This window comes from Carcharhinus amblyrhynchos, unplaced genomic scaffold (assembly GCF_965287045.1).
Source record: "Carcharhinus amblyrhynchos unplaced genomic scaffold, sCarAmb.v2.hapA scaffold_60, whole genome shotgun sequence".
Taxonomy (NCBI): Eukaryota; Metazoa; Chordata; class Chondrichthyes; order Carcharhiniformes; family Carcharhinidae; genus Carcharhinus; species Carcharhinus amblyrhynchos.
Genome location: NW_027649800.1, coordinates 1,125,214 through 1,136,009, shown reverse-complemented (window position 1 = coordinate 1,136,009; position 10,796 = coordinate 1,125,214).

Below are 10,796 nucleotides of genomic sequence, written 5' to 3'. Positions count from 1 at the left end.
AGAGTCTCTGTGTCTCAGTGTCTTTGTGTGTCAGTGTCTCAGTGTCTCTTTGTCTCAATGTCTCAGTGTCTCAGAGTCTCAATGTCACAGTGTCTCAATGTCTCAGTGTCTCAGAGTCTCATTGTCTCTGTGTCTCAGTGTTACAGTGTCTCAGTGTCTCGGTGTTTCTGTGTCTCAGTGTCTCTGTGTCTCTGTGTCTCTTTGTCTCTGTGTTTCAGTGTCTCTGTGTCTCTGCGTCTCAGAGTCTCAGTGTCTCAGTGTCTCAGAGTCTCTGTGTCTCTGTGTCTCAGTGTCTCAGTGTCCCAGTGTCTCAGAGTCTCTGTGTCTCAGTGTCTCAGTACCTCAGAGTCTCACTGTCTCTTTGTCTCTGTGTCTCTGTGCCTCAGTGTCTCAGTGTCTCAGTGTCTCAAAGTCTCTGCATCTCTAAGTCTCAGTGTCTCTGTGTCTCAGTGTGTCAGAGTCTCTGTGTCTCAGTGTCTCAGTGTCTCAGAGCCTCAGAGTCTCTGTGTCTCAGTTTCTCAGTGTCTCAGTGTTTCTGTGTCACAGTGTCTCAGTGTCTCTGTGTCTCTGTGTCTCAGAGTCTCAGTGTCTCAGTGTCTCAGTGCCTCTGTGTCTCTGTGTCTCCGTGTCTGAGTGTCTCAGAGTCTCAGTGTCTCTGTGTCTCAGACTCTCAGCGCATCTGTGTCTCAGTGTCTCAGTGCCTCAGATACTCTGTGTCTCTGTGCCTCTGCGTCTCAGTGTCTCAGAGTCTCAGTGTCTCTGTGTCTCAGTGTCTCAGTGTCTCAGAGTTTCTGTGTCTCTGTGTCTCAGTGTCTCAGTGACTCAGTGTCTCGATGTCTCAGTGTCGCAGAGTCTCTGTGTATCTGTGTCTCAGTGTCTCAGTGTCCCTGTGTCTCAGAGTCTCAGAGTCTCAGTGTCTGAGAGTCTCAGTGTCCCTGAGTCTCTGTGTCTCAGAGTCTCAGTGTCTCAGTGTCTCACAGTCTCAGGGTCTCAGTGTCTCTGTGTCTCTGTGCCTCAGTGTCTCAGAGTCTCAGTGCCTCAGATTCTCAGTGTCTCAGTGTCTCTAGGTCTCAGTGTCCCTGTGTCTCTGTGCCTCAGTGTCTCAGAATCTCAGTGTCTCAGTGTCGCTGTGTCTCTGTGCCACAGTGTCTCCGTGTCTCAGAGTCTCTGAGTCTCAGTGTTACTGTGTCTCAGTGTCTCTGTGTCTCAGTGTCTCAGTGTCTCTGTGTCTCAGTGTCTCTGTGCCTCAGTGTCTCTGTGTCTCAGTGTCTCTGTGCCTCTGTGACTCTGAGTCTCATTGTCTCTTTGCCTCAGTATCTCAGTTTTTCAGTGTCTCGTGTCTCTGTGCCTCAGTGCCTCAGTGTCTTAGAGCCTCAGTGTCTCTGTGTCTCAGTCTCTCAGAGTCTCTGTGTCTCTGTGTCTCAGTGTCTCTGTGCCTCAGTGTCTCAGAGTCTCAGTGTCTCAGATTCTCAGTGTCTCAGTGTCTGTCTGTCTCTGTGTCTCTGTGCCCTAGTGTCTCAGTGTCTCAGAGTCTCATTGTCTCTGTGACTCTGTGTCTCAGTGTCTCTTTACCTCAGTGTCTTAGTGTCTCACTGTCTCCGTGTCTCAGCGTCTCAGTGCCTCAGTGCCTCTGTGTCTCTGTCCCTCAGTGCCTCATTGTCACTGTACCTCAGTGTCTCTGTGCCTCTGTGCCTCAGTGTCTCAGTGTCTGAGTGTTTCAGGTCTCAGAGTCGCAGTGTCTCAGTGTCTCAGAGTCTCTGTGTCTCGTTGCCTCTGTATCTCAGTTTCTCTGTGTCTCAGTGTCTCAGTGTCTCTGTGTCTCTTTGTCTCTTTGTCTCAGCGTCTCTGTACCTCAGTGTCTCAGAGACTCTGTGTCTCTGTGTCTCAGTGTCTGAGAGACTCAGTGTCTCTATGTCTCTGTGTCTCAGTGTCTCTGGGTCTCAGTGTCTCTTTGCCTTAGTGCCTCTGTGTCTCTGTGTCTCAGTGTCTCTGTGTCTCTGATTCTCAGTGTCTCAGAGTCTCTGTGTGTCAGTGTCTCTTTGTCTCAGTGTCTCTGTGCCTCAGTGTCTCAGAGTCTCAGTGTCTTAGTGACTCTGTGTCTCAGTGTCTCAGAGTCTGAGTGTCTCAGTGTCTCAGTATCTCTGTGCCTCAGTGTCTCAGTGTCTCAGAGTCTCAGTGTCTCAGTGTCTCTGTGTCTCAGTGTCTCAGTTTCTCAGTGTCACTGTGTCTCAGTGTCTCAGACTATCAGTGCCGCAGTGTCTCAGTGTATCAGTGTCTCACTGTCTCTGTGTCTCAGAGTCTCAGTGTCTCTGTGTCTCAGTGTCTCTGTGCCTCCGTGTCTCAGTGTCTCATGGTCCAGGGTCTCAGTGTCTCTGTGTGTCAGTGGCTCAGTGTCTCAGTGTCTCAGAGTCTCAGAGTCTCAGTGTCTTAGTGTCTCTGTGTTTCTGTGTCTCAGTGTCTCTGTGTCTCAGTGTGTCTTTCTCTCTGTGCCTCAATGTCTCAGTGTCTCAGAGTCTAGGTGTCTCTGTGTCTCAGTGTCTCTGTGCCTCAGTGTCTCAGTGTCTCTGTGTCTCAGTGTCTCAGAGTCTCAGTGTCTCAGGGCCTCTGTGCCACAGTTTCTCTGTGTCTCAGTGTCTCAGTGTCTCTGTGTCTCTGTGTCTCTGTGTCTTTCATTCTCAGTGTCTCTGTGTCTCTGTGCCTCAGTGCCTCAGTGTCTCAGAGTCGCAGTGTCACTGTGTCTCTGTGCCTCAGTGTCTCTGTGCTTCAGTGCCTCAGTGTCTCTGTATCTCTGTGCCTCAGTGTCTCATTGTCTATTTGTCTCTCTGTCTCTTTGTCTCAGTGTCTCTGTGCCTCAGTGTCTCAGTGTCTCAGAGGCTCAGTGTCTCAGTGTCTCTGTGCCTCAGTTTCTCAGTGCCTCAGAGACTCAGTGTCTCAGTGTTTCAGTGCCTCAGTGTCTCAGTGTCTCAGTTTCTCAGTGTCTCTGTGCCTCACTGTTTCAGTGCCTCAGAGTCTCAGTGTCTCAGAGGCTCTTTGTCTCAGTGTCTCTGTGCCTCAGTGTCTCAGTTTCTCAGTGTCTCTGTGTCTCAGTGTCTCAGAGACTCAGTGTCTCTGTGCCTCAGTGTCTCAGAGACTCAGTGTCTCAGTGTCTCAGAGTCTCAGAGTCTCAGTGTCTTAGTGTCTCTGTGTTTCTGTGTCTCAGTGTCTCTGTGTCTCAGTGTCTCTTTCTCTCTGTGCCTCAATGTCTCAGTGTCTCAGAGTCTAGGTGTCTCTGTGTTCAGTGTCTCTGTGCCTCAGTGTCTCAGTGTATCAGTGCCTCTGTGTCTCTGTGTCTCAGTGCCTCAGTGTCTCAGTGTCTCAGAGTCTCACTGTCACAGTGTCATTGTGTTTCTGTGTCTCAGTGTCTGTGTGTCTCAGTGTCTCAGTGTCTCTGTGTCACAGTGTATCAGAGTCTCAGTGTCTCCGTTTAACAGTGTCTCTGTGCCTCAGAGTCTCAGTGTCTCAGTGCCTCAGAGTCTCAGTGTCTCTGTGCCTCAGTTTCTCATTGTCTCTGTGTATAAGAGTCTCAGTGTCTCTGTGTCTCAGTGTCTCTGTGTCTCTGTGCCTTTGTGTCTTTGTGTCTCTGTGCCTCAGTGTCTCAGTGACTCAGTGTCTCAGTGTTTCAGTATCTCAGTATCTCTGTGTCTCAGTGTCTCAGTGTCTCAGAGTCTCGGTGTCTCAGTGTCTCTGTGTCTCTGTGTCTCTGTGTCTCTGTGCCTCAGTGACTCAGTGTCTCCGTGTCTCCGTGTCTCAGTGTCCAGTGTCTCAGTGTCTCTGTGTCTTTGTGTCTCAGTGTCTCTGTGCCTCAGTGTCTCAGTGTCTCTGTGACTCAGTGTCTCAGAGTCTCAGTGTCACTGTGTCTCAGTGTCTCTGTGCCTCAGTGTCTCAGTGTCTCTGTGTCCAGGGTCTTAGTGACTCAGTGTCTCTGTGTCTCAGTGTCTCAGAGTCTGAGTGTCTCAGTATCTCTGTGTTTCAGAGTCTCTGTGCCTCAGTGTCTCAGTGTCTCAGAGTCTCAGTGTCTCAGTGTCTCTGTGTCTCTGTGCCTCAAAGTCTCAGTGTCTCAGTGTCTCAGTTTCTCAGTGTCACTGTGTCTCAGTGTCTCTGTGTGTCAGCGGCTCAGTGTCTCAGTGTCTCAGAGTCTCAGTGTCTTAGTGTCCCTGTGTTACTGTGTCTCAGTGTCTCTGTGTCTCAGTGTCTCTTTCTCTCTGTGCCTCAATGTCTCAGTGTCTCAGAGTCTAGGTGTCTCTGTGTCTCAGTGTCTCTGTGCCTCAGTGTCTCAGTGTATCAGTGCCTCTGTGTCTCTGTGTCTCTGTGTCTCAGTGTCTCTGTGTCTCAGAGTCTCAGTGTCTCTGTGTCTCAGTGTCTCTGTGCCTCCGTGTCTCAGTGTCTCCAGGTCTTAGTGCCTCAGTGTCTCAGTGTCTCAGAGTCTCAGTGTCACAGTGTCATTGCGTTTCTGTGTCTCAGTGTCTGTGTCTCAGTGTCTCTGTCTCACAGTGTATAAGAGTCTCAGTGTCTCTGTGTCTCAGTGTTTCTGTGTCTCTGTGCCTTTGTGTCTTAGTGTCTCTGTGTCTCTGTGCCTCAGTGTCTCAGTGTCTCAGTGTCTCAGAGTATCAGTGCCTCAGTGTCTCAGTGTATCAGTGTCTCTGTGTCTCACTGTCTCTGTGTCTCAGAGTCTCAGTGTGTCTGTGTCTCAGTGTCTCTGTGCCTCCGTGTCTCAGTGTCTCATGGTCTCAGTGTCTCTGTGTCTCAGTGTCTCTGTGTCTCAGAGTCTCAGTGTCTCTGTGTCTCAGTGTCTCAGTGTCTCAGTGCCTCAGAGTCTCAGTGTCTCAGGGCCTCTGTGCCTCAGTTTCTCTGTGTCTCAGTGTCTCTGTGTCTCAGTGTCTCTGTGTGTCAGTGGCTCAGTGTCTCAGAGTCTCAAAGTCTCAGTGTCTTAGTGTCTTAGTGTCTCTGTGTTTCTGTGTCTCAGTGCCTCTGTGTCTCAGTGTCTCTTTCTCTCTGTGCGTCAATGTCTCAGTGTCTCAGTGTCTCAGAGTCTAGGTGTCTCTGTGTCTCAGTGTCTCTGTGCCTCAGTGTCTCAGTGTATCAGTGCCTCTGTGTCTCAGTGTCTCTGTGTCTCAGAGTCTCAGTGTCTCTGTGTCTCAGTGTCTCTGTGCCTCCGTGTCTCAGTGTCTCAAGGTCTTAGTGCCTCAGTGTCTCAGTGTCTCAGAGTCTCAGTGTCTCTGTGTCTCAGTGTCTCTGTGCCTCCGTGTCTCAGTGTCTCAAGGTCTTAGTGCCTCAGTGTCTCAGTGTCTCAGAGTCTCAGTGTCACAGTGTCTTTGTGTTTCTGTGTCTCAGTGTATCTGTGTCTCAGTGTCTCTTTCTCTCTGTGCCTCAATGTCTCAGTGTCTCAGAGTCTAGGTGTCTCTGTGTCTCAGTGTCTCTGTGCCTCAGTGTCTCAGTGTATCAGTGCCTCTGTGTCTCTGTGTCTCAGTGTCTCTGTGTCTCAGAGTCTCAGTGCATCTGTGCCTCAGTGTCTCATTGTCTCTGTGTATAAGGGTCTCAGTGTCTCAGTGTCTCTGTGTCTCAGAGTCTCAGTGTCTCTGTGTCTCAGTGTCTCTGTGCCTCCGTGTCTCAGTGTCTCCAAGTCTTAGTGCCTCAGTGTCTCAGTGTCTCAGAGTCTCAGTGTCACAGTGTCATTGCGTTTCTCTGTCTCAGTGTCTGTGTGTCTCAGTGTCTCAGTGTCTCTGTGTCACAGTGTATAAGAGTCTCAGTGTCTCTGTGTCTCAGTGTCTCTGTGTCTCTGTGCCTTTGTGTCTTAGTGTCTCTGTGTCTCTGTGCCTCAGTGTCTCAGTGTCTCAGTGTCTCTGTGCCTCAGTGTCTCAGAGTCTCAGTGTCTCAGTGTCTCTGTGTCTCTGTGCCTCAAAGTCTCAGTTTCTCAGTGTCTCAGTTTCTCAGTGTCACTGTGTCTCAGTGTCTCAGAGTATCAGTGCCTCAGTGTCTCAGTGTATCAGTGTCTCTGTGTCTCACTGTCTCTGTGTCTCAGAGTCTCAGTGTCTCTGTGTCTCAGTGTCTCTGTGCCTCCGTGTCTCAGAGTCTCATGGTCTCAGTGTCTCTGTGTCTCTGTGCCTTTGTGTCTTAGTGTCTCTGTGTCTCTGTGCCTCAGTGTCTCAGTGATTCAGTGTCTCAGTGTCTCTGTGTCTCAGTGTCTCAGTGTCTCAGAGTCTCAGTGTCTCAGGGCCTCTGTGCCTCAGTTTCTCTGTGTCTCAGTGTCTCAGAGTCTCAGTGTCTCTGTGTGTCAGTGGCTCAGTGTCTCAGAGTCTCAGAGTCTCAGTGTCTTAGTGTCTCTGTGTTTCTGTGTCTCAGTGCCTCTGTGTCTCAGTGTCTCTTTCTCTCTGTGCGTCAATGTCTCAGTGTCTCAGTGTCTCAGAGTCTAGGTGTCTCTGTGTCTCAGTGTCTCTGTGCCTCAGTGTCTCAGTGTATCAGTGCCTCTGTGTCTCTGTGTCTCAGTGTCTCTGTGTCTCAGAGTCTCAGTGTCTCTGTGTCTCAGTGTCTCTGTGCCTCCGTGTCTCAGTGTCTCAAGGTCTTAGTGCCTCAGTGTCTCAGTGTCTCAGAGTCTCAGTGTCTCTGTGTCTCAGTGTCTCTGTGTCTCAGTGTCTCTGTGTCTCCGTGTCTCAGTGTCTCAAGGTCTTAGTGCCTCAGTGTCTCAGTGTCTCAGAGTCTCAGTGTCACAGTGTCTTTGTGTTTCTGTGTCTCAGCGTCTCTGTGTCTCAGCGTCTCTGTGTCTCAGTGTCTCTTTCTCTCTGTGCCTCAATGTCTCAGTGTCTCAGTGTCTCAGAGTCTAGGTGTCTCTGTGTCTCAGTGTTTCTGTGCCTCAGTGTCTCAGTGTATCAGTGCCTCTGTGTCTCACTGTCTCAGCGTCTCTGTGTCTCAGAGTCTCAGTGCATCTGTGCCTCAGTGTCTCATTGTCTCTGGGTATAAGGGTCTCAGTGTCTCAGTGTCTCTGTATCTCAGTGTTTCAGTGTCTCTGTGTCTCTGCGTCTCAGAGTCTCAGTGTCTCAGTGTCTCAGAGTCTCTGTGTCTCAGTGTCTCAGTGTCCCAGTGTCTCAGAGTCTCTGTGTCTCAGTGTCTCAGTACCTCAGAGTCTCACTGTCTCTTTGTCTCTGTGTCTCTGTGCCTCAGTGTCTCAGTGTCTCAGTGTCTCAGTGTCTCAAAGTCTCTGCATCTCTAAGTCTCAGTGTCTCTGTGTCTCAGTGTGTCAGAGTCTCTGTGTCTCAGTGTCTCAGTGTCTCAGTGTCTCAGAGCCTCAGAGTCTCTGTGTCTCAGTTTCTCAGTGTCTCAGTGTTTCTGTGTCACAGTGTCTCAGTGTCTCTGTGTCTCAGAGTCTCAGTGTCTCAGTGTCTCAGTGCCTCTGTGTCTCTGTGTATCTGTGTCTCTGTGTCTCCGTGTCTGAGTGTCTCAGAGTCTCAGTGTCTCTGTGTCTCAGGCTCTCAGCGCATCTGTGTCTCAGTGTCTCAGTGCCTCAGATACTCTGTGTCTCTGTGCCTCTGCGTCTCAGAGTCTCAGTGTCTCTGTGTCTCAGTGTCTCAGTGTCTCAGAGTTTCTGTGTCTCTGTGTCTCAGTGTCTATGTGTCTCAGTGTCTCAGTGTCTCAGTGACTCAGTGTCTCGATGTCTCAGTGTCGCAGAGTCTCTGTGTATCTGTGTCTCAGTGTCTCAGTGTCCCTGTGTCTCAGAGTCTCAGAGTCTCAGTGTCTGAGAGTCTCAGTGTCCCTGAGTCTCTGTGTCTCAGAGTCTCAGTGTCTCACAGTCTCAGGGTCTCAGTGTCTCTGTGTCTCTGTGCCTCAGTGTCTCAGAGTCTCAGTGCCTCAGATTCTCAGTGTCTCAGTGTCTCTAGGTCTCAGTGTCCCTGTGTCTCTGTGCCTCAGTGTCTCAGAATCTCAGTGTCTCAGTGTCGCTGTGTCTCTGTGCCACAGTGTCTCCGTGTCTCAGAGTCTCTGAGTCTCAGTGTTACTGTGTCTCAGTGTCTCTGTGTCTCAGTGTCTCAGTGTCTCTGTGTCTCAGTGTCTCTGTGCCTCAGTGTCTCTGTGTCTCAGTGTCTCTGTGCCTCTGTGACTCTGAGTCTCATTGTCTCTTTGCCTCAGTATCTCAGTTTTTCAGTGTCTCGTGTCTCTGTGCCTCAGTGCCTCAGTGTCTTAGAGCCTCAGTGTCTCTGTGTCTCAGTCTCTCAGAGTCTCTGTGTCTCTGTGTCTCAGTGTCTCTGTGCCTCAGTGTCTCAGAGTCTCAGTGTCTCAGATTCTCAGTGTCTCAGTGTCTGTCTGTCTCTGTGTCTCTGTGCCCTAGTGTCTCAGTGTCTCAGAGTCTCATTGTCTCTGTGACTCTGTGTCTCAGTGTCTCTTTACCTCAGTGTCTTAGTGTCTCACTGTCTCCGTGTCTCAGCGTCTCAGTGCCTCAGTGCCTCTGTGTCTCTGTCCCTCAGTGCCTCATTGTCACTGTACCTCAGTGTCTCTGTGCCTCTGTGCCTCAGTGTCTCAGTGTCTGAGTGTTTCAGGTCTCAGAGTCGCAGTGTCTCAGTGTCTCAGAGTCTCTGTGTCTCGTTGCCTCTGTATCTCAGTTTCTCTGTGTCTCAGTGTCTCAGTGTCTCTGTGTCTCTTTGTCTCTTTGTCTCAGTGTCTCTGTACCTCAGTGTCTCAGAGACTCTGTGTCTCTGTGTCTCAGTGTCTGAGAGACTCAGTGTCTCTATGTCTCTGTGTCTCAGTGTCTCTGGGTCTCAGTGTCTCTTTGCCTTAGTGCCTCTGTGTCTCTGTGTCTCAGTGTCTCTGTGTCTCTGATTCTCAGTGTCTCAGAGTCTCTGTGTGTCAGTGTCTCTTTGTCTCAGTGTCTCTGTGCCTCAGTGTCTCAGAGTCTCAGTGTCTTAGTGACTCTGTGTCTCAGTGTCTCAGAGTCTGAGTGTCTCAGTGTCTCAGTGTCTCTGTGCCTCAGTGTCTCAGTGTCTCAGAGTCTCAGTGTCTCAGTGTCTCTGTGTCTCAGTGTCTCAGTTTCTCAGTGTCACTGTGTCTCAGTGTCTCAGACTATCAGTGCCGCAGTGTCTCAGTGTATCAGTGTCTCACTGTCTCTGTGTCTCAGAGTCTCAGTGTCTCTGTGTCTCAGTGTCTCTGTGCCTCCGTGTCTCAGTGTCTCATGGTCCAGGGTCTCAGTGTCTCTGTGTGTCAGTGGCTCAGTGTCTCAGTGTCTCAGAGTCTCAGAGTCTCAGAGTCTCAGTGTCTTAGTGTCTCTGTGTTTCTGTGTCTCAGTGTCTCTGTGTCTCAGTGTGTCTTTCTCTCTGTGCCTCAATGTCTCAGTGTCTCAGAGTCTAGGTGTCTCTGTGTCTCAGTGTCTCTGTGCCTCAGTGTCTCAGTGTCTCTGTGTCTCAGTGTCTCAGAGTCTCAGTGTCTCAGGGCCTCTGTGCCACAGTTTCTCTGTGTCTCAGTGTCTCAGTGTCTCTGTGTCTCTGTGTCTCTGTGTCTTTCATTCTCAGTGTCTCTGTGTCTCTGTGCCTCAGTGCCTCAGTGTCTCAGAGTCGCAGTGTCACTGTGTCTCTGTGCCTCAGTGTCTCTGTGCTTCAGTGCCTCAGTGTCTCTGTATCTCTGTGCCTCAGTGTCTCATTGTCTATTTGTCTCTCTGTCTCTTTGTCTCAGTGTCTCTGTGCCTCAGTGTCTCAGTGTCTCAGAGACTCAGTGTCTCAGTGTCTCTGTGCCTCAGTTTCTCAGTGCCTCAGAGACTCAGTGTCTCAGTGTTTCAGTGCCTCAGTGTCTCAGTTTCTCAGTGTCTCTGTGCCTCACTGTTTCAGTGCCTCAGAGTCTCAGTGTCTCAGAGTCTCTTTGTCTCAGTGTCTCTGTGCCTCAGTGTCTCAGTTTCTCAGTGTCTCTGTGCCTCAGTGTCTCAGAGACTCAGTGTCTCAGTGTCTCAGAGTCTCAGAGTCTCAGTGTCTTAGTGTCTCTGTGTTTCTGTGTCTCAGTGTCTCTGTGTCTCAGTGTCTCTTTCTCTCTGTGCCTCAATGTCTCAGTGTCTCAGAGTCTAGGTGTCTCTGTGTTCAGTGTCTCTGTGCCTCAGTGTCTCAGTGTATCAGTGCCTCTGTGTCTCTGTGTCTCAGTGCCTCAGTGTCTCAGTGTCTCAGAGTCTCACTGTCACAGTGTCATTGTGTTTCTGTGTCTCAGTGTCTGTGTGTCTCAGTGTCTCAGTGTCTCTGTGTCACAGTGTATCAGAGTCTCAGTGTCTCCGTTTAACAGTGTCTCTGTGCCTCAGAGTCTCAGTGTCTCAGTGCCTCAGAGTCTCAGTGTCTCTGTGCCTCAGTTTCTCATTGTCTCTGTGTATAAGAGTCTCAGTGTCTCTGTGTCTCAGTGTCTCTGTGTCTCTGTGCCTTTGTGTCTTTGTGTCTCTGTGCCTCAGTGTCTCAGTGACTCAGTGTCTCAGTGTTTCAGTGTCTCAGTATCTCTGTGTCTCAGTGTCTCAGTGTCTCAGAGTCTCGGTGTCTCAGTGTCTCTGTGTCTCTGTGTCTCTGTGTCTCTGTGCCTCAGTGACTCAGTGTCTCCGTGTCTCCGTGTCTCAGTGTCCAGTGTCTCAGTGTCTCTGTGTCTTTGTGTCTCAGTGTCTCTGTGCCTCAGTGTCTCAGTGTCTCTGTGACTCAGTGTCTCAGAGTCTCAGTGTCACTGTGTCTCAGTGTCTCTGTGCCTCAGTGTCTCAGTGTCTCTGTGTCCAGGGTCTTAGTGACTCAGTGTCTCTGTGTTTCAGAGTCTCTGTGCCTCAG